The 21565-nt window shown below is 36.6% G+C and overlaps 1 protein-coding gene across 19 annotated transcripts in view; it reads right to left on the reverse strand.

The window, feature by feature from the left end:
• Positions 1 to 21565, reverse strand: part of Hmbox1 (homeobox containing 1) — a 183788-nt gene that overhangs the window by 153712 nt on the left and 8511 nt on the right. The window contains exon 2 of one of the 19 annotated variants that reach the window (XM_063234526.1): positions 143 to 272. The exons of 17 other annotated variants lie outside the window; for them this stretch is intronic. The gene's annotated coding sequence lies outside the window, so the exon portion shown is untranslated. Of the gene's footprint in view, positions 1 to 138; positions 273 to 21565 lie in introns of all 19 variants that reach the window. One more of the 19 variants, XM_063234527.1, reaches the window with a different exon arrangement.

Below are 21565 nucleotides of genomic sequence, written 5' to 3' on the forward strand. Positions count from 1 at the left end.
TTATTACTATATAGTGTATATCACTCATCAGAAAATATTGACACAAAAAATTTCATAGTAATAAAACTAGTAATATATTTAAACTTTAAGGAAATATTGCCTAATGTTTTATTTTACAGGTAAATATGAAGGACTTACTAACTTGGCATGACTGCTTCTGTATTATTAAGATTGTATTTTGAGGTGCTGCCACAGTCCACAGTCTTGCTTCACAAGAGCAACTCAATAGAGATTTGACGAATGAGTGCAGAGCTATAGTTTGTAAAAGGTATCTGGAGTCAATAAAAAAAGAATATAAATAAAAGGTTAATTAGATAAATGCGCAACTGGAGCTATTGTCAAGCTTATTTGCTTAAATTGTGGAAGAAATTTAGAAAAATGCTGAATTTGTCACAATAAATATAATTGCTATTGCTTCACATATCAAGTCTATATGCAGTATAACTTGCTTGTTCTTTATAATATTTAGTTTTTGAAAGATCTGATTAAGGTTTTCCTTTTAAAATTATGGTAAAATTAGCTGACAAAACTGTTATTTACCATTCTATTTTTAAAAAGATAAACAAAACTCACACTTTTTTTTTCAAAACTCACACTTTTATAAAACTGATCTGAGTGCTCATTTTGCAAAAGACTTAAAATAGGATATTTTTTTAGCAATAAAACTTTACTTGAAACTTTCGATTATATACTACATTCCCAAGAAAACATTTGTTTTCCTTAAGGAGTTTAAAAATGAATGGATGTGTCTATGCACAATTCTGACATCCAAATTACAAGCACATTATTCAGCTTGCGGGCTATCTTACATCTTCTGCCTGTAACTATTACCAGTTTTTATCCTTTACCATGAAAACTAAGTTGTTTATGACACAATAAAAGCAACCTACACTCTTGACAATTTCTTTTCTGTTAGGAGTTGGACCAAAAATGATTACCTCATTTATTGTTTAATTTTTCCGTTTACCATTCATAGCATAAGTATATGCCTTAAAGGTCAATATGTGAATAATGTCTTTAGAAGAAGTTCTTAAAGTTTAAGTTGCATTATCATGTCTGGAATACCCACTAGATGCAGGTACACAGGACTTTGATAGTATATCCTAAACATCAGAAGTAGACTTTTTGTAATGTGTTCATTCATGTTTTAGAAAATGATTGCTTCTGAATGAGCCTGATTCTACTATTTTTAGACACTTATGATAAATGAAAGGCTGGGAACATTTAAACTTGGTGTACTGGTAGTAAAATGATATTTGTATATTCAAATGAAGCACAAATCATTCAACAGTTACATTTTTTCTGACAATGAAAGAGGTATCGCTAGAGACTAAAAGGATCAGTCAATACTACAAGCAAGTCTTTGTATATAAATTTAAGAACTTAAATAAAATGAACCAAGCCCTTGAACACAGACTAAGAGAAATAGTCTAAATAGTCTTTATAGTTATTAAAGAAACTGTGTATAGTTATAATATACCTCACCTAAGAAAACTCCAAGCCTGGACGGTTTCACTGACCATTTTGACTATACATTCAATGCAGAAATACTGCCAATTCTATTCAATCTCTTGAAAAAATATACAAGAAAAATGTGTCAAATCATTTTGAGGTAAGAATTATCCTAACATGAAGCCAAAAAATTTACTGACAAGAAAACTACAGACTAACATTCCTTAGATTAAAAAAAATCCTCAGGGCTGGGAATTCAGCTCAGCAGCATAAGCACCTGCCTCGGCAAGTGTACAGACTTGAGTTCAATCCCCGGAACCAAAAAAAAAAAAAAAAAAAAAAATCCTCAATAAAAGAGTAACCATAGGATCCAGCAATATATTAAAGATAACATAGCATGCAAGCTTTATTCAATACTCAAAAGTTAATCAGTGTAAGTCACCATAATAACAGACAAGGATCATCTTAATAGATGCAGAAAAAGGATTTGATAAAAGTTGACATCATACTCATGATCAAACTTGGATCAAATAAATAGAAAAGAATTTTATAACCATTATGTATATGTAAAATGTATCAATAAACTCAATTAAAAATAAATTGAAAAGGAAATTTTTTACTTGATTCTATTGTTAGCATCATAATGAAAAATGGAATGGTTTTACCTTAAAACTAAAATCAAGGTGTCTGCTTTAACCATTACTAATTAACATCGTACCAGAAGTTCCGGTCAGTACAGTTCAGAGAGAAGAAAAAAGAAATTAAAGAGTATGAACATTGAAAGGAGAAAAGTAAAATGGTTTCTATCCACAGATATGGCTGTCATATAGAAAATCTGAAGGCTTCCACAAAATATTCTCTTCAAATACATGATTTTAGTAACGTTTGAAGATACAAAAACAATATAAAAATTAGTTATACTTTCACATATTAATGACAAACTAGAATTTCAAGAGGTTTTGTTTATTTTGTGTTTTTTCCTTTTGGTGGTGGTGGAGGGTGTGTATGTGTATATATTTGTATGTATGCGTGTATGTGTTATCAGGGACTGAAGCCAAGGTCTTTGCCCTGTGCTATATCTCTAGGCCTTTTAGTTCTTTTTTAAAACTTGAAACAGGGTCTCACTAAGTCACTAAATTGCTGAGGCTGTGCATAAAAATCAATTTGTGATACTGTAGAGCCAACAATGCTGGGATTATACCCATCACATGCAGTTAAAATCTAATTTTTTTCTTTTTCTTTTTTGTGAATAGTACCATTTATAATAGCACCAAAACTCTGAAATACCCAGATATAAATCTAACACAATAGATGTAGAATTTGTATACTAACAATAAATGGGGGAAAGCCAAAGATCATATAAATAGAGACACAGCATTCATGAATAAGATTAAACACTGTTACAATGTTACTTTTCTGCAAACTGTCAACACAATCCTAATCAAAACCCTAAAAAACTTTTGGTAATTGAAAAGCTACTTCTGAAGTCTGTACAAATAGATAAAAGATTGTGAACTGCTAAAACAATTTTGACAAAGTTGCAAAGGCAATTCAATGGACAAAAGATGATCTTTACCATAAGTGCAGCTTTAAAATATGGAAACCCATATGCAAACAATTTAACTTCAACATATACCTCAATATTTTATTAAAAAAATAACTCAAAATGGATCACAGACTTAAATGGTAAACCTAAAATAAAACTAAAATATCTAGAAGAAAATATAGGAGGAAAATGTTTGTGGTCTTAAGATTTTATCCCAGGTATGTTTCCTGACTAACATGTACCATTTGGTTTATCTTATCTCTGCCACATGACAGCACCCATGAATGGATCTTGGTGATATCTACTGAGGAATAAGAATTTTTCCCATAGAAAGGAGCAAGTGAAAATATTCTTTTCTTTCCCCCTAAGAACATGAACAAGAAAACCCGTATGTCTACTGAACACATGTGGGCAAACTGACAAAGAAAGCTAACTTTAAGATGAGGTAGAAACCAATACTGCTGTCCTACGCAATTACACAGTGGTTACTGTGTCTTTGAAATGTACCTCGTGCAAACTGAAATGTGCTGAAAGGATAAAATAATGATTTTGAAGACTTAGCTAAAAAAGAATGTCAAATATATGTATAATTTTTATACTAATTAAATGTTAAAATGGCTATGCCTTAGACATACTGAGCTAAATGAACAAGTTCACCTGTCTTTTTACTTTTTATTTTAAATGTTGAGTTACATTATATTTTTATTGGACAAAGTTGCTGCAGGAAGTTGAGAACACAAAATAACACAACAACAAAAACACAAGCTACTGAAGACATCTTAGAGCCTCCAGATTTACTGTTGCTAGATGTGTCCTGCCATTGGATTTTTCTACACATAAATATATTATTTTTAAAAGTTGTATTTTAGTTTCTCTAGAATTTATTATTTTGCAACTGAAAGTATCCTAACTCAAACTGTAGTCCAGCAGTGTTTCTTTTACAGTGGAACTTCCAATCATAATCAGCCTCACATATGAACAACCTGAGTTACAACCAGAAATTTATGTTTAATTTATGACCAAAGTCTTCAGTTACCACCCAAATGCTGGCTGCCTGTGAGGTTGTAAACAAAAACAAAGACTCACAATGCCAGAAAGCCTATGTAAGCCTCAGTAAGCCCCATCCGCTTGTTTATGGATGTGATTTTGGTCAGAATTTTATATAATCGCTGCAATTACTGCTATCAAAATGGCCCCCAAAAAGCTAGAAAAGAAGCTAAAGAAGGAAGGAAAGGTAACGAAATCACAACTGAAAAGAAGGAAAATGTGGAGAAATATGAGTGGCATTTGTGTGATCCATCGTGCTTATATATATAGCATTGTTGAAATCTATCATCATGACAATCTTACAGAGAAAAGATTGTATAAAGAAGCCAGTGTTTCTAAAGATGTTACTCAAATTAGTTAAGTCACAATCAAGAGTTTTAGACAAGGCAGAAGGCTATCAGTGTGCATAAATGAAAGGCAGATGGCCAGTTATATAGTCTGAGCCTATAATTGGTGAAAAAGCTGGGGCTAGCTATAAATGCAGATTTCACAAAGGATAATCCATTCATGAGTGATAATGGTGAAACATTTGGTGTCAGTAAGGGATGGTTTCACAATTTTAAAACGAGAACTGGGGTCTACAGCATAAGTAGGCATCGTTGTGCAGCCAGTGCTGATAAAAGGGCGGCTGAAAACTACACACACCACTTCAAAACAACAACACAGAAAAATGACTTTTGCTTGACTCATCAAGTTTTCAACTGTGATGAAACTGGCCTCTTCTGGAAGTGAATGCCCAGGCGAACATACAGTAAATTATTCAGGAAGAGAAGAAAAATGCCAGGCCATAAGCCTACGAAGGACAGGCTAGCCTTATTGCTACATGCCAATGCAAGCGCCTCAGGATAAAGCCTCTCTTGGTTGATTACCCTGAGACCCCAGGGGTGTTCAGAAAACATAAAGTCATGAAGAATTGGCTAGGGGTCACGTGGAGATCTAACACAAAAGCCTGGGTAACAGGAATACACATTCTCTTGAGCAGATCAGGGAGGCTTTCTGTCCTACTACTAAGCAATATCTAGAGGACAGAGGTTTACCATTCAAGGCTCTCCTTATCATGACAATGCTCCTGCTCACCCATGAGATCTGGAAGAGGAACTGGCTGAAGAATTCCCATGGCTCTCAGTCAAGTTCCTCCCACCTAATACAACTCCTCCACTGCAGCCTACGGACCAGCAGGTTATAGCGAGCTTTCAGAAGCGATCCACCAAGAAGCTGCTCCTGCAGTGCTTCCAGGTGGTCTCAGATACAGGTGTAACCTTTAAAGAGTTCTGGAAGGAAAATTACATCCTTTCCAGTGTGCGGTTAGTTGACAAATCCTGGGCCATTGTGTATCTAAGGACCCTGACATCTGCCTGGAACCACATGTAGCCTAAAATTACACAGGAGAGACTCTGAAGGGTATACAGAGGAGCTTGAGCCTTCAAGTGACCCTGTGGTAGACCACACTGTCATGACAGCAGAGCCCACAGGCTTGCAGGTGGACAGTGGTAATGTCGAGGAACTGGTGGAGGAACACTCTGGGAACTGCCTATGGAGGAACTGCACCAACTTCTGGCTGCCAGCAGAGAACGGCAGTGAGGAGCTTTCTGAAAGATGGGGGTGGGGGGCATTGACAACCAGTTCAGCGAAGTTCTTCTTCTAAAATAAGGGAAATCCTGAAAAAATGCACAGAGCTTTAAACATTTGTAGAGAAGACCCACCAGACAGAGAAAAAGCCAATCGCTTATTTACTTGTTAATAAGGTCATTTCATACTCCAGACCAAAAAGAAAAGAAAGACACAGGCCAGTTTTTAGCTCTGAAGAGGCTGAGACCTGATGAGCCAGAAGCAAGGCCTAGTAGGCTGCAGACTCTCCCAAAAGAGAAAAGACACCCGAGAGCAGATTCCTTTTTTTTTTTAAACTTTTTTTTTTTTTCGGTACCAGGGATCGAACTCACGACCGTCTGCTTGCAAGGCAGGTGCTTATGCCACTGAGCTAAATCCCCAGCCCCGAGAGCAGATTCCTGATGCTGTGGAAGAACTCTGCTTCCAAACAATGCCCACCTCCCATTTCATCCTCCCTTTCCGCCAGCCAAAAATGTCAACTTGAAGGTGAGTACAGTATGAAACTGCTGTTTCTGGTAAATTAGGCACATTTTATAACTTTGTGATGAATACATTAGGGAAATTGTTGGTGTTACTGGTAAATTACATATATTATACAATCCTCTATTATGAAATGGTTAGTTAAAGGTGTTTGGGAGGATTGAAACACACGTTGAGTATTTCCATTATTTCTTATTTGGAAATCAGTTGACTTACAACCAGCGTGAGTTACAACCAGTTCTTACGAATGAATTGAATTCATAAGAACCCACTGTAATCTCTGAAGAAATCAAAATCTGTTCAGTAGAAATTTCTTTATGATTCTTTCAGGTTTTTTTTTTTTTTTTTTTTTGTCTTTTTCCTTTTTATCGGTACCAGGGATCAAACTCATGACTGCCTGCTTGCAAGGCAGGCGGCTTATGCCGCTGAGCTAAATCCCCAGCCCCAAATCCTTTCAGTTTATCTGTATGTTTACAATGTACTCATTGGTTTTTATGAACTATTTCATTTTCATAATAGGTATTAAAATGTAACACTTTTCAAATTAAAAAGCAGTAAGTTATAATAATAAGAAATAAGATTAGAGGAAAAAAGTTTTCACTAAAATGAAAACCACATATTAACTGTGTTAGGTTTTCATTTCTGTGACAAAATACCTGCGAAAAACAATTATTAGGAAAAGAATTATTTTTTGATCATGGTTTCAGTCCACAGTCACTTGGATCTGTTGCTTCTGGACATGTGGTAAAGGAGAACATCATGCTGGGGAGCAAATGGTGGAAAACAACAACTCTGCCATGTCAGAGAGGAGGCAGCACGAGGAAGGGAAAAATACAAAACATACCCTTAAAAGGAAGGCCCTACTGACCTATCTTGCAAGTAGGCCCCACCTCTTAGAATCGCCACTTTCCAAAAGAGCCATCCATTAGGGACCATGCCTTCAACACATGGGTTTTTGGGGGGTCATTTAAGATTCAAACCAAAACAAATAACTAAAGCTGTCTGTAGGAAAGAAAAATATGGTACAATCTAGATAGGAAAGTAATATTGAGGGAGCTTATACTATCTTTTTCCTTTCCAAGACGAAAAACATTTGAACTTCTTTTAATACTTGTAGGAGATAGTACTGTTCCCATTTAGAAGCCTGTAAATGCTAGATATCCTTTTTAATTTAAAGAGAGGAAAAAAAAAAAAAACCAGAAAAAGGGTAGAAATAATACAGACTTTCAGAAAAATAAACGGTAAGAAATCACTAGTTGATAAGTTACATATTGTCAACTTAGAAATAGTTGTTCAGGGGCTGGGGATTTAGCTCAGCGGCATAAGCGCCTGCCTTGCAAGTGTGTGGTCGTGAGTTCGATCCCTGGTTCCGGTAAAAATACAAAAATACAAAAACAAAACAAAACAAAAAAAGAAATAGTTGTTCAAGTTACAAAATTAAAGCATACAAAGTGACATTGAAATAATGACACTGCAAACAGTTCTGCTCAACGATCCAACAAAAACTTAGTAATATGGTTATCAGTCCTACACACGTTTTTATCTTAAAGAGGGTAAGATTAAACATAACAAAACAGAACAAAACAGTTCATAAGGAAGCAATTTAGAGAAACACAGATTTCAAAGCAAGTCCACCGGAGATCTTCACTGTCTATCTTATTGTCTCTAGTTTTCTTCCAGTTATCCCCATCTTCACACACATTAAATATATACTAAACAATTTAGAACTAATCAGATCACTACAGGATGATGAAGGCTTTTTAGGTCTTCAAGACCTGATTTTGGGGAAGTCAATAATGACTACCATAATGTCTCTCATTCTTTTCGTAGTAGCTATCTTTATCTTTACGTATGCTGAAATTGAACATAAGAGACTAGACTAATATCACTCTGAACAGTGAATGATACTACTGCTAGATTTTATATCATAATGCTACAGAATTAGCATTGGGTTTCTTAGTGTCTCTTCTTCTTTGGAGTATCTGTTCATTACATTGTTTATATAATCTGTTCCTGTAAATAGTTTAGAAATTCTTCCCATGTGTGGATCTCTACATGTATATCTATCCTTTCTGTATTATAGGGAAAAACAGATCATAACAAGACAAAAAAAAAATTCCTAGAAAAACATGAAATGAAAAAGACATATAAGACCACAATATTAGGTGATCTACAGTACTTACTATGCTTTCTCTTGTTATTTTCAATAGAATTGTCCACATTATCAGGCTTTATATAGCTAAACATAGCACTGCATAGCTATTTTTATGAAAACACAACTTTGAAGACATTGTAGGACTTGAAAGCAGTTGATAATCAAAACCAGAATGGATATCTTTTACATGTTGTCATCTTCAGAGTAGTGGCCTCTACTCTTAGACTTGATACTATCAAGCATACCAAATTCGAATAAAATCAGTCAAGGCAAAATAGCAGTCTAACAAACCAGCTTCAAATAAGATCAGTCTTACTAAGACAATGTAAGTAATACAGGGTTTCAGTGTAAGTTAATAAGAAATTAAGGATAGTTACTGTGGTACAACCTGCTATTTTGGGGTTAGCTGTCTGTGCCCTCAAATCTAATATGAGTAGACAGACCAGAACAAAATATAATCAAACTAAACAGAGCGATAAAACTACTGTGACTTTTAAATCCTGATACATTATTAACAATGTTCTCTGCCTTCCTTTTTTAGACAATTCCTCCCCTTTCCCTTTCTCAGGGTGCTTTGTATATTTTGGGTCCCACTAGCTCCTTTAGTTTTTAGACTAGGGGGCCAACCTGTTATCTATCTGAGTGTTGCTGAACCTTTTTACCCATGATCTTGAGCTGTACTCCTTTACTTACTAAAATCACAAGCTTTTCCTTCCTTCCAGCTGTGTAGTTCTACACTGCCCAAAAGTGACATAGCTTTCCAATCTATCTGTGGCTGCTGGACGAGTTATCCCTATTTCTCTCTGGTTTCCTGTCACATGTAGCATTGTTTTTTCATCTTTGACTGTCAGTTTATTAACCCTCTTTCAGGTTGAGTGTATTTCCTATGCAGAGCATCTCGATGGGTACAAGCATGTACTAAAACAAAATAAGAATGACAAAAAAGTATCACATGGAAAAAAATTCAATAGCCAACAAATAGCTGACAGACTCATGACAAAGCAGAAGCAAAGTTGTAGAAGACCTTAGAGAGACTCTGAGCAGCCTATCCTGAGACACACAAATCACCCACTGGACTGACAATTTTTATATTACCTGATGAGACTGGGGTAATATAAACTATATAATGAAGTATAAAAACAAAGTAATAGAGTACATATAAAAAGTAATGAAAATAAAAGAAAGAATTACTGTCATAAATGAAGGCCTATTCACAACAAGGAAGTTATTGAAATTCCCCATGTCCATCACAAATTTGCAGAATTTAACCACAATGAATAACAGTTTCAGTTCTCCATGGAAACACTGGATAGAGTGAAAAACTAGGAGATTTCCGCCTTGGAAGTAACAACATCCTTTCTTCATTTTCTTATTGGACACAGATGATAATATGGATTATTTCTGATTCTTGCCGGTCAAGAATTCTGTACTACAGCTTGTTGACTGAAGCACCAACAGTACAAAACACCACTACCACATACATGCAATAAAATGTTTTAAGATGTTATTGTGGGGACTGGGGATTTAGCTCAGCGGCATAAGCACCCACAAAAAAAAAAAAAAAAAAAAAAAAGATGTTATTGTGCCTCTTCTAAATTGGACTCTATGCATGTAGTTCTTTGCAAAACAATCTTTCATTTAGATCTTTTAAAGAAATTAATTTCTCCCTAAAATCCATTTAATACTTCTTCCAAATAATGCTAACACTTTAAATGTATTTACTTCATTTAACTTACCATCCTGATCAATTTGAAATTATTGGATATTTATTTAAAAGCACCATTTTCTTTCTGTTTTTCTGGGTTTTTGAGATGCATAAACAGATAGGTTTATTAAGCAGAATTAAAGAAGGGGAATATGGGTTCCTAAGCAGTGAAGTGAATTATGGTCTGGCACTGAATGTATTTGTCTTCTTGGAGATACCTTTTAAGATAGGTGATCTAAGGTATTGTCCCTAAAAATTCTTGAACCCTCTGAATCTGTTTTTTCATGATAAGGTCACCTCCTTCTTGTTGTTTCCTTTTACCTTACCAACTAAATTAAAAGTCATCATTTTCAAAAAGCTTTTCCTAAGAATTATTACACGTACTATTATACTTGAAAAAGTGTTCTAATTCAGTGTCTGTCATGTAAAAAAAAAAACAAAAAACAAAAGTTCTAAATATTTTTATCTTATAGTTTCTCTAAATAGAGAAATCACCATTATTAGGAGAAAATGAATGAAAGAAAAGCAAACACTGTCCCTAATAACTATGGGAACAGTAATTAACAACTTTAACAGACCTACTTAGGTTAATTTACCTTAATCCTTAGCTTTGAGAACACAAGCCATTCTTTCAGGTTAGATTTCCTGCTAAGTGTTAGATTCTAGATAATTCATTAGGATTTCTAAAATGTCACTTTCTGGGCCTCTCTGATTAGTCTCTGATTAAATTCTAAATAACACTTTTTAATAGGTAATGAGTCAGCCTGCATAAATTCATTTAGTCAGGATTATGCATTTTTTATCAAATTGCATATAATCAAAACTGAAAACTATGCTAGTAAGACAAAGATTGGACAGAAGACAAAAACAATCCTTCAACTGGCAGGGCCAAACCTGATACCTTGAATCAAGTTGTTTTAAGAACTGAAAGTTGAGCTGCTGAGTGTATTTTAAAGAAAAAAAATATGATGATTAAAAGGCAGGACCCTGGCTGATAGGACTTTTACAAAGCTCTAAAAGCAGGTATTCCAGAATCAGACAACACTATGGAAATTAGCCTGTTTAAATAGAGTTTTTAAGCAGGATAAAACCAGCTGGTAGTAGCCACTGAAACGTGTGCACACGCACACACACACACACACACATGCACACACACAATTAAATACATTCTATGAACAGACTATGTGCTTAGCATGCAAGATACTGTAGGTCCAATCCCCAGCACTCCCTTCCTCTAGACAAATTTTATAAAAGGGACTGGCACCCAGCAAAATAACTGAATAACTTCTAGATAGGTAGAGATTTCTGATTATCTCAAATACTTAAAGATTCAACTAGGCATGGTAATACATACCTGTAATCTCAGGGTGGCTGAAGCAGAAGAATCTTAAATTCTGGCCCACCAGCATGGCAACTTAGTGAGACCTTGTCTTGAGATAAAAAATTAAAAAGGACTAGGGATGTAACTAGGCATGAAAGCCCTGAATTCCATCTCCTGTAACCTCCCCCAAAAGAAAATTCTCTAAAATTCCTATCACCAAAGCACATAATTTAAGAGTAAAGAGCATATTCTCTTTTAAAGAGTACAAATGGCACCTTTGCTGTCCTTTTTCTTCCCAAATTCCCTTTTAAATTCTACCAATTTGAGGCAGAACAAAATTTAAATGTAATCTAAAATTATGCTTATAAAGTTTTTTTTTTTTTAATTTTTGCTTTTCTATGTATGTGGGTTTGGAAGCTTGTTCATTTAAGTAAGCAACAGTTATCAGTAAACTTACCCTGAGAATAATTCTTTTCAATAAAATCCTTTGGTTCCCTTCAATGAAATCCTTTGGTTCCCTACAGACATGGTGAAAGAAGCTCTTGGCCATCCTCAACTTAACCATCTAGGTCAACCCATGCACTCTAGATTCCTCTTCTAAAGCAAAGTGAAGAAGGCATGCTAAGTAGACTGATACTGTTTATTCTTTGTGGTGTGCTAACCAAGAGTAGACTGGCTTATTCTCATTACATGCTAGTTGTTCTTGCAATTGTGGAATTTAAATATACAATATCTAAACTAACAAAATGAGTGTTAAGACTTGTATCTATAAAAAAAGTAGGCTGAACAAAAAAATGGCCTAAGTGTTTTGGTAGAATTTAAGATGATTTATTTAAAAAAGAAAACTGCTATTGAATTGCAAGTGACTGCTATTGAATTGCAAGAGACTACTGCAAACTTAACACTTAGAGAAAATAAAACACAATATTAAGACAAATCAGATTACGTATGTTTTTAAGGTCTCCCTTCATTTTAGATAAATCAAAAGTTGAAATCGTAAGTAACACAGTACAGGTATAGTTTATGCAAGACAACATGATGTTGAGTGACAATCCATGGATTCATAGATCAAGAAAAGGCCTTTGCCCAAAGATCAAGTTTCTTGATATCATCACTACTGACATTGTGCGTAAGGGAATTCACTGTTGGAGTTGGGAAGACACTGGCATGCATATTAAAGGACATGTAGCCACATCTTTGGCTTCTTTTTCACCCACCAGATGACAGTCCTCTGACTCCAGTAATGACCATCAAACATGTCTGCAAACACAGCTGAATCCCTTTGGAGGATCAAATTACTCCAGGTGGGAGGAATCAGCCCTGAATCAACTGCTGAGTCCATGAGTACCTCTATACTTTGATTAAAGTAAAACAATTTAAGTACTCAGTTCTTAGTGATTTATACAATATCAACTTTGTTTTTATTAACTGATGGTTACTATCTCAAATTAAGTCATTTACAATAGCTTTCCAAACCTTAACAGAAGACAAAAACAATCCTTCAACTGGCAGGGCCAAACCTGATACCTTTACTTGGTATACACTAATTTTCAGTTCTTTCTTACTTTTTCTGAGACCAAGACAGAAGCATAGGATTACTGAATAGGTCAGAGCAAGGAAAGAAAGAAAAAGCAAAAGAGAAAAAGATATAACAGTTTCCAGATGAAAGAATAACACATAAGCAAGCTTTTTATCTCTTGGCTACTTAGTCTCATTCATAGCAATATTTACTGCAAGCCCATTCAACAGTAGTCAAAAAAAAATTTCTACACATAAAAGCTAGAACATTTCAATGTCCACTAGCAGATAAACTGTAAATGATTCATTCATTTATGATCCTGAAAAAAAGATACGTGTTTAGGTGTAGACACCAGGGGTGCTTAATCAAATGGACTTGGACCTAATTACTATACATTTCCTAGTAAGTTGTAGCATTGTGCCACTATTAAATAAACATTAGGGAATACGATTTTTTTCATGCAAAGAAAAACACCTGAAAGTAAATGAAACTGTTAATTGTATAAACCTGTGATATGAAAGACTGCATTTTCTATAATTGCCACAATACTTCCATCATATACCCGCTTCAGGAATCTTTCCACTACCTCCTACCCTGCTACGGCTGAACCTGGGCAGGCCTCCATGATTGCATCCATGAGTAAAATGCTGTGGAAATAACACTGAAATTTCCAAGTCGAGGTCACAAAAACCAAGGAACCTGGCTTTTTTCCTCTCCCAGCCCATGTGCCTTTGGAGTTCTGAAATACAGTTCAAATACCCTCGCAGCCACTATAGTGGAGAAATCCTACAGAGACAGATGCCTAAGAAGATGCAGCTGTCCCTCTGCTCAGCTCTGACTTTCTCCCCCAGCTGAGCATTCACAGGTACACGTGTGAGCTAGATTGGGTGACTGGCCCTAGTACTATCAGATTGCCCATGCATGACAGACTCTGAATCGGAATCACCTAAGTGGGTCTCCTCAATCTCTAGAACCGTGATAGAAAATAATAAGATGATTATTGTTTTAAGCCACCCACTTTCAGGTGGTTTATTAGAGCCAAGGATGACAACACCTGGTATGTTGGGAAGAGAAATAGTTGACTACATCTGTTACTATAAAAACATTTTGGGGGGAGAGGTACATACTGGAGACTGAACCCAGGGCCTTCCCACGAGCTACATCCCCAGCTCTCTTTTGTTTTTTACTTTGAGACAGAATCTCACTAAATTGTTAAGTTGCCCAAGCTGGACTCAAACTTCTAATCTTCTTGCCGCAGTCTCTTAGAGGGTTGCAATTATAGGCACACACTACCACACCTCACATGTCTGAGTGTTAATGAATGCATGGTGAAAATAAAAGGAGGAAAAATAGAGGGGGCAACTTAATAGGAGATTAAAGAACCTAACCTCAATTTGAAATCCAATTAACAGATTCGATGAAAACCCCAATTATTTCAAATGTGACATACAAGTAAATACAAAAAAGTTAATAGTGCTGAGAAAATGTCTTCTCAGACAAAAATTACATCTTTCTGTCTGATGTAACAGAGTTTTAAGAAGAAAGTTTTAACTGGCAAGATAAAGATATACAAACATGGGTTGGGGATATAGCTCAGTGGCATAAGTGCCTTGCTGGCAAGTGCGAGGTCATACGAATCCCAGTACCAAACAAACAAACAAAAGATATGCAAACATGTAAGTGGGTAATGCAGTAAATACCAAGCAAAGAAAAACTGAAGACATACAGGAGGAGAGGTAAATTACTTGAATATAATATAGAAAACATTTTTAGGAAAAGAAAGCAGAAGGGAAAAAGGGAAGCAAGAAGAGAGGGAAGGATAAGAGAGGATAGAAAATGTTAGAGAAGCTTTAAAAGGCAGAAAAATTAAAAATAGCACCATGTACACTAAAGCATAGTAATTTCCTGCGTGGCTTGATGAAAAGTTTGATGAAGTCTTATGGGATGCCACATGTTTATAATCCCCCCAGTACTTGGGGAACGGAGGCAGGAGAATCACAAGTTCAAGACTGGCCTGAACAAGAGATAGCCTGACAAAGCCTTTTCACAAGACTTAGCACCACATAAAAAAATAAAAAAAGACGGAGATGCACTTCTGGGTGGAGCTTCTGAGTTTGATCCTTCATACCTACTAAATAAAAGAATAAATGAAGTGAGGTGGATAATGAAAAACATCCTGGGCACCCTGGAATAGAGCAGGTAAGAGGCAAGGAGGTCAGTTTTAAGTGTAGAATCATCACCAAGAGGTGGCAAGGATGGCAACTATAGAAATAAAAAGAAAAAGAAGCTGAGCGCAGTAGGATACACCTATAACTCCAGCACTCTGGAAGGCGGAGGCAGAAGAATCACAAGTTCAAGTCATACCTGGTCAGCTAAGAGACAGTTGCTCAAATTTCCAAAAAAACTGAGAACACAGCTAAGTGTGAAGGCTCTGGGTTCAATCCCAAGTACTACAAAAAAAAAAAAAATTAAAAGGAAAAGAATGATAGAAGAGATGTATATGAGGGTGAAAAGACACGAGTACAGATAGTTTTTCTTCCGGGAGAACATGGCGGACAGATAACAGCAGCTACGGAGGTTCTCTGAAAGACTCGGCTCAGAAGTCAGGAATGGTGCGGAGTAAGGAAACATAAGCCGGTGGAGATATGCTCTGCTGACCCAGGAACGAACTGGGCTGAGAGAAACCAACTTGGAATGCAGTCCTGGTGCTAGAACAGGAACAGAAAAGCCTCAGTGTGGAGGCTGGAGCCCGCGCCACTGGAAGCCGCGATTTGGGTTTCCCGACGCGCAGCGGCTACTTCTACATCAGCTCGGCAAGGAGAGAGACACGCGGAAGCTCTGAGAACGGGAATCTGCGAATGGAGTTGAAAACAGGTCGGACAGGGAGGCGTGCACTGACTTGTGGTGAGGTGAGTGAGAGAAACTGACACTCTACCACAGTTTGACTCCAGCAGAGGACATTCTGGGACTGGACAGACTTGCGGGAGCAGGGCGCTGTGGCGACTTCAGCCACAAATGCCCCTCTCAGGCGGGATTGGTGAGAAGTGCCTAGCCTACGTGATGCTGCTGGCAGACCCAGTAGGCTGGCCCTACCCAGATCCCAGGGCCTGACGGTGGCCTTGAGGGGCGGCCCAGCGTAGGCTGCCTGGTCTGGAACTTCCGGGTGCGCTGCAGTGGGCGGGAACACCTAACCTGCGCAATTCAATCAGACTGTGGCTGACAGGGAAGGAAGCTGGGCCTCCTATATACGCTTGCATATGTAAGGAACAGAGAATATGGGAAGAGGCAGCAACAAGCAAGGCTCCTCGGCCCCCAATCCTGAGAAACAGGTAATAGAGGACACCACACCAATAGGCATAAAGCACCATCTAGAGAGCCTCATAGATCAGTTCAGGAATGAAATTATCAATGACCTGAAGCTAGAAGTAAGCAGAACAGTTAGAGAAATGCTAAGCACCACCCAAGAAAAAACAGATGGTGGAATGGAAGAACAGAAAAAGAGGGGAGAATTGTTTGATAGAGAAAATAGAGAAAGCATAGAATACGTGAAGCAGGTTCAAAGGGACTACCAGAAAACTAAAAAGTATATCGAAAACTGACATAACAGCTTGAAAGAAACTAAAGACAGACTATCTAAACTGGAGGGCAGATTTGTAATATGGGAGAATGAAATGAAAAACTTCTTAAAAATAACAAAGAAACAAACAGCAATAATACAAAGACAAGAAGATGATAAGAGGATCCATAACATAAGAATTAAGAACATAAAAGAAGAAGTAGGGACACAATTAAATGAACTACAAAAGCTACTCACAGAAATAATCCAGGAGAATTTTCCTAATTTAGTAAAAGGTAAAGATACTCAGATGTATGAGGCATACAGGACCCCAGCCACCTACAACCCAAACAGAGCAACACCCAGGCATATAATAATAAAAATTCCAGAAATTCAATACAAGAACAGAATATTAAAAGCTGTAAGAGACAAGAAACAGACCACTTACAAGGGAACACCCATCAGAATTACAGCAGATTTCTCTGCACAAACCATCAAATCATGAAGAGCGTGGGGGGAAACAATTCAAGCTTTGAAAGATAATAATCTCCAGCCAAGATTGAGATATCCTGCACAACTGTCCCTGGAAATTGATGGAAAAACAAGGTGCTTCCAGGATAAAGAGGAACTAGGAGAATTTGCAACCACCAATTCAACTCTACAGAGAGTATTGCAGGATATTCTAAAAAAAAGAAAAATACAAAGAATCCAAAAATAGTGGCAGGGAGGCCACAACGAATGGAGCAGAGAACAAAATGAAGAAGACAAACTGACAGCTAATGACAGAAAAAGAGCTCAACAGACATGAGGCAGAGAAGATTGGATGATAGGAACAGCTATTTTGGAGAAAATGATGTCTTAATAGGTAATACCGATTTAGTATCATCTTGTTTTGAAGTCTCATCAAGCTTTTGTTCTTCTGTCTCCATTGGTCTAAACAGGTTGTATCTTATTGGATTTTATTATGTACGATAGTATAAGCAAAAACTTTTAAAGACAAGGAGATTATACAGAAACCATTGTTCATTTTCTGTTAGTTGATTCTAAATACCCTGTAATGCTGTCATTATCTTAAATGGTTTTACATTGTTTTGATATATTTAATGCTACAGTATATGAAGTTGTACTCAAGGATTTCAAGGAAAGAGACAATATGGTAAGTACTTTTATGTCAGGATTATCTTGTGGTGAAACACCATTCTGCTTAACTGGTTATGTTTTGATCTGCGCTGTTTGGCTGTTATGCCCTCTTTTATCTCAATCTCCACTCCATTATTTACTTTTTTATTTTTATCCTTTTAATTAAGGGAAAAATAAATAAAAATAGCAGGATATATTATAGTAACCCACTTTGACTTCCCATTATCTTGATTTAAAGTCCTGTACTACTCTCACCATCTTGTTTTTGACTGATGTTCCCCTATTCTGTTTTGCTGGATAGTACCAGGTTCGAAAGTTTAGGCAACAGCTGTGAAGATAGTGAGATTCATTATGACGCCCATTCTTGTTGACTTTTATCTACTTTTGAAGACCTGCAATGTCTCCAATGTTTTGGTTTTGTCGATTTTGTTCTTTACTGTTTTGTTCAATTTTATTATAACTGATGATATAGGCAATTCTATTAGAGATAGCAGGAGGCATTATGGTAACCATTGTTGATCACCTTGTATTATGTTTTTACATTATCTATTATGTCCACCCTTTTGATTTAACCGACTCTGTTCTGTTATGTCACATTTGGTTTTACTCTCTTCCAAAAAAGTAATAAGAATCGTGGGAGCAATAAAACCCAAAATGTGTAATAGTCATTGTACAAAAGAGAGGAAAAGAAAGTGCTCTAAATGATATAACTGCATGTATATTTAAGTGTATAAGATAGAAAATGATATCACTGAGTTTTATTGGATCATTGAACAGAACTGTTTGCAGTATCATTGTTGGAATGTCCACTTTACAAGCTTTAATTTTGTGACTTGAACAATTATTTCTAAGATGGCAATATGTAATCCATTAACTAGTGATTTCCTACTGTTTATTTTTTTCTTAAATCTGTATAACTTGTACCCTTTCTCTGCTTTTTTTTTCTCCTTAAATAAAATTAAAAAAAAAAAAAAGAAAGAAAGAAAAGACAGAGTACCAATTGGTGTTAAATCTAGGAACCAAGATCACATGTAATTTTAACAGGAAAGAATGATAAAAAGGCCTGAATGCAAAGAATTTTAACTACAGGACCTAGGCACTTACACCAAATGCAATTAAGATTTACAGAAGGAAAACTGGTAAGAAATACACACACATAAAAATAAATTAGCCCACTGTAGCAAAGCACATCTATAGAACAAACTATTCTGAAGGCTGAAGCAGGAGTGTCACTTGAACTATAGAGTTCAAGATAAGACTAGGCAACACAGCAAGAGCCCATCTAAACAAACAAAAGCAAGGAAGGAACTATTTGCAACTTAAGGAGACATGGAAGGATTAAAGAGGGGAACAGAAGAACAAGATAACCAATAACAAGATAGTAAGTACTATCTTTTTTTTATTGGTGCATATATTTAAGCAATCACATAACATACTTTGATCCTGTCTACCCACTATTTTCCTCTTTCCCCTTCCCTCCCTCTTTGGCCTATCCTCTGCCTCGTCTCTAATGGTGTGTCTTTTTAAATATGTGCCAACCGTGATTCTAATCACCTTGTAAATGTTACCGTGCATATTCACAAGAACTCTACTGTACAGATACTTTTATCCCCAGTTGACAGAAAAATTGAGACACTTTATAGAAAGTTACACAGTAAACCAGGCGTGGAAGTGCAAGACTGTAATCCCAGCATTCTGGGAGACCAAGATAGGAAGATACCAAGTTCAAGTCCACCATGGGCAACCTGGCAACTTAGCAAGACTCTGTATCAAAGTAAAAGATTAAAGTGCTGGCAATGCAGTTCTGTTTAAAGGCTTAGGAGTAGGGTTGGGAGGTAGTGGGGTATTACTGAGTAAGTAGTACAAATCAGATTTACACCAAAACAATCTAACTCCAAGGTCTAAACTGAGAACTGAATATTCTTGGGATAATTAAGACTCTGAGAAGAATGACAGGTCTTTAAAAAAAAAAAAAAAGACGAGAAATTAATTTGTGAGGGCTAAGGTTGAAGACAGTCAATATTCCAGGTTGAAGATAGTTAATATTCTGTATTTTAGTGTGCATGTTCATTTTTAAATGAACTGATGTGGGGCTGGGGATTTAGCTCAGCGGCATAAGTGCCTGCCTCGCAAGTGTGTGGTCATGAGTTCAATCCCAGGTACTGATAAAAAAAGAAAAAGACAAGAAAAAAATTAAAAAAAATAAAAAATAAATAAAAATGAACTGATGCTACCATAGAGACTAGATGTTTGGACATAATAGTGTTACACATAACATACTGAAAAATAACCATGTTTGCTGGACATAATGAAGCATGCCTATGATCCCAATTACTTGGGAAGCTATTGCAGGAGTATCATAAGCTTGAGGCTGGCCTGGGTCATTAAATGAATTTGCCTCAAATTTTTAACTTTACAAAAGTTATCGGGGCATGGTGGCATTCAGGAGGCTGAGGCAGGAGGATTACCACAAGTTCGAGGGCTGCACAATGAATTCAAAACTAGCCCAAACTACACAGTGAAACCCTGTCTCCAAAAAAAAAACAGGGAAGGGGCTTAGTTCAGGGCTATAGTGCCACCCAACATGCATGTGACTCTGGTAAAATCCTCAGTATCATAAAAACAATAAAAATAAACTCATGCTTATGTAAATCATATCTTATGCCATGTAGACCCATTATAATTATCTGGTTAAAATTATGAAGAAGGCCAGGTATAGTGGTACATGCCAGTAACCCTAGCACTTGGAAGGCTGGAGTATGAGAATCACTGTGAGTTCAAGGCCAGCCTGGGCTACAAACTGAGTTCCAGGTCACCCTGAACTGCACAGTGAAACCTTGTCTCAAAAAGCCCCCCCCCCCCCCCCCGCAAAAAAAAGTTATGAAGGAGGCACACTCCTGGGCCCATCTCAGATTTTTTTAGGAATCTGTGGCTAAAGCTCAGGACTCTAAAATTTCAATACATTTTTTAGATATTTCTTCTGCATAAGAGATACACTGCCTTCCTCCGTTATAGTTTACATGCTTGGAATTCTTTGATTTCCCAACTGTTTTATATCCTGTTTCTCCACAATGTGACTCAGATATCCTAGGTACTTTGGCTGCTCACCTTTGACTTGTGCTTATTTCTAAGTATCTCATCCCCAGGTAAGGTGTGGTGGCATGCACGGAGCCTATAACTCTCATCCCAGCTAAGAGGCCAAGGCAGGAGGATTGCAAATTAAAGCACAGCCTGGACAATTTAGTGACTTAACAATAACTTGTCTCAAAACAAACAAACAAACAGCACTCCAAAAACAAAATGAAATTTAAAAACACATCTCAGCCCCCGTTTGGCAACAAAATGAAGACTTGGCTTTGGAGCTGTTAGCCCTGAAACTCAATATTGACAAAGGAAAAAAAGTGTTAGTTTTTTTTTCCTTGACATTGTGGTGCTTCTGTTAAATACAACATAAGGCGCTGACTGGATGGACACTGGTTTGACTCAGTCAATTCTTGTGTCGCCAGATCTATGTAGAATAAGACACTCACTAACACAGAGTCTCTGAAGTGCTGTTTATTGACTCTAACATAGAATGCACAAATACACTGTTTTTGTCTTGACCTACTACAAAAGCTTATTTGGTATAAAGACATTTTCTAAGACAACAGTTATTACTATTTGGAGAGTGAGTATGAGAATGTTCTAGTTGCTAGAAAAGTAAAGAAATAAGCTCTAAAATCTCTTGAGCCCAATGATGGACTAAAAAAGCCTGTATACTTGAATGAGGTAGAACTGAAAAAAAGAGCCCCTTTATTAAAACAGGGAATGCTCCTTGACAGTAGCCACCAGGATCCTGAAAAATGACTTCCGGACACTTTTACGCTTTATTTAGTAAATCTGTGATCCAAATTGTAGACAGAATACATCCAAGTCTCTAAGGTTCCATCTGGTTATCGTTCCTCAACCCTTACAACCCTTTGTCGGCTTTTTGCTTGTCTGAGGTGACTAGCACAGAAAGCCAATGCTAAATTATAGAGGCTGTCTTTTGCCATTA

This window comes from Cavia porcellus, unplaced genomic scaffold, assembly GCF_034190915.1.
Source record: "Cavia porcellus strain 051 isolate PalLab524CR breed Dunkin Hartley unplaced genomic scaffold, mCavPor4.1 scaffold_24, whole genome shotgun sequence".
NCBI classification, from domain to species: domain Eukaryota; kingdom Metazoa; phylum Chordata; class Mammalia; order Rodentia; family Caviidae; genus Cavia; species Cavia porcellus.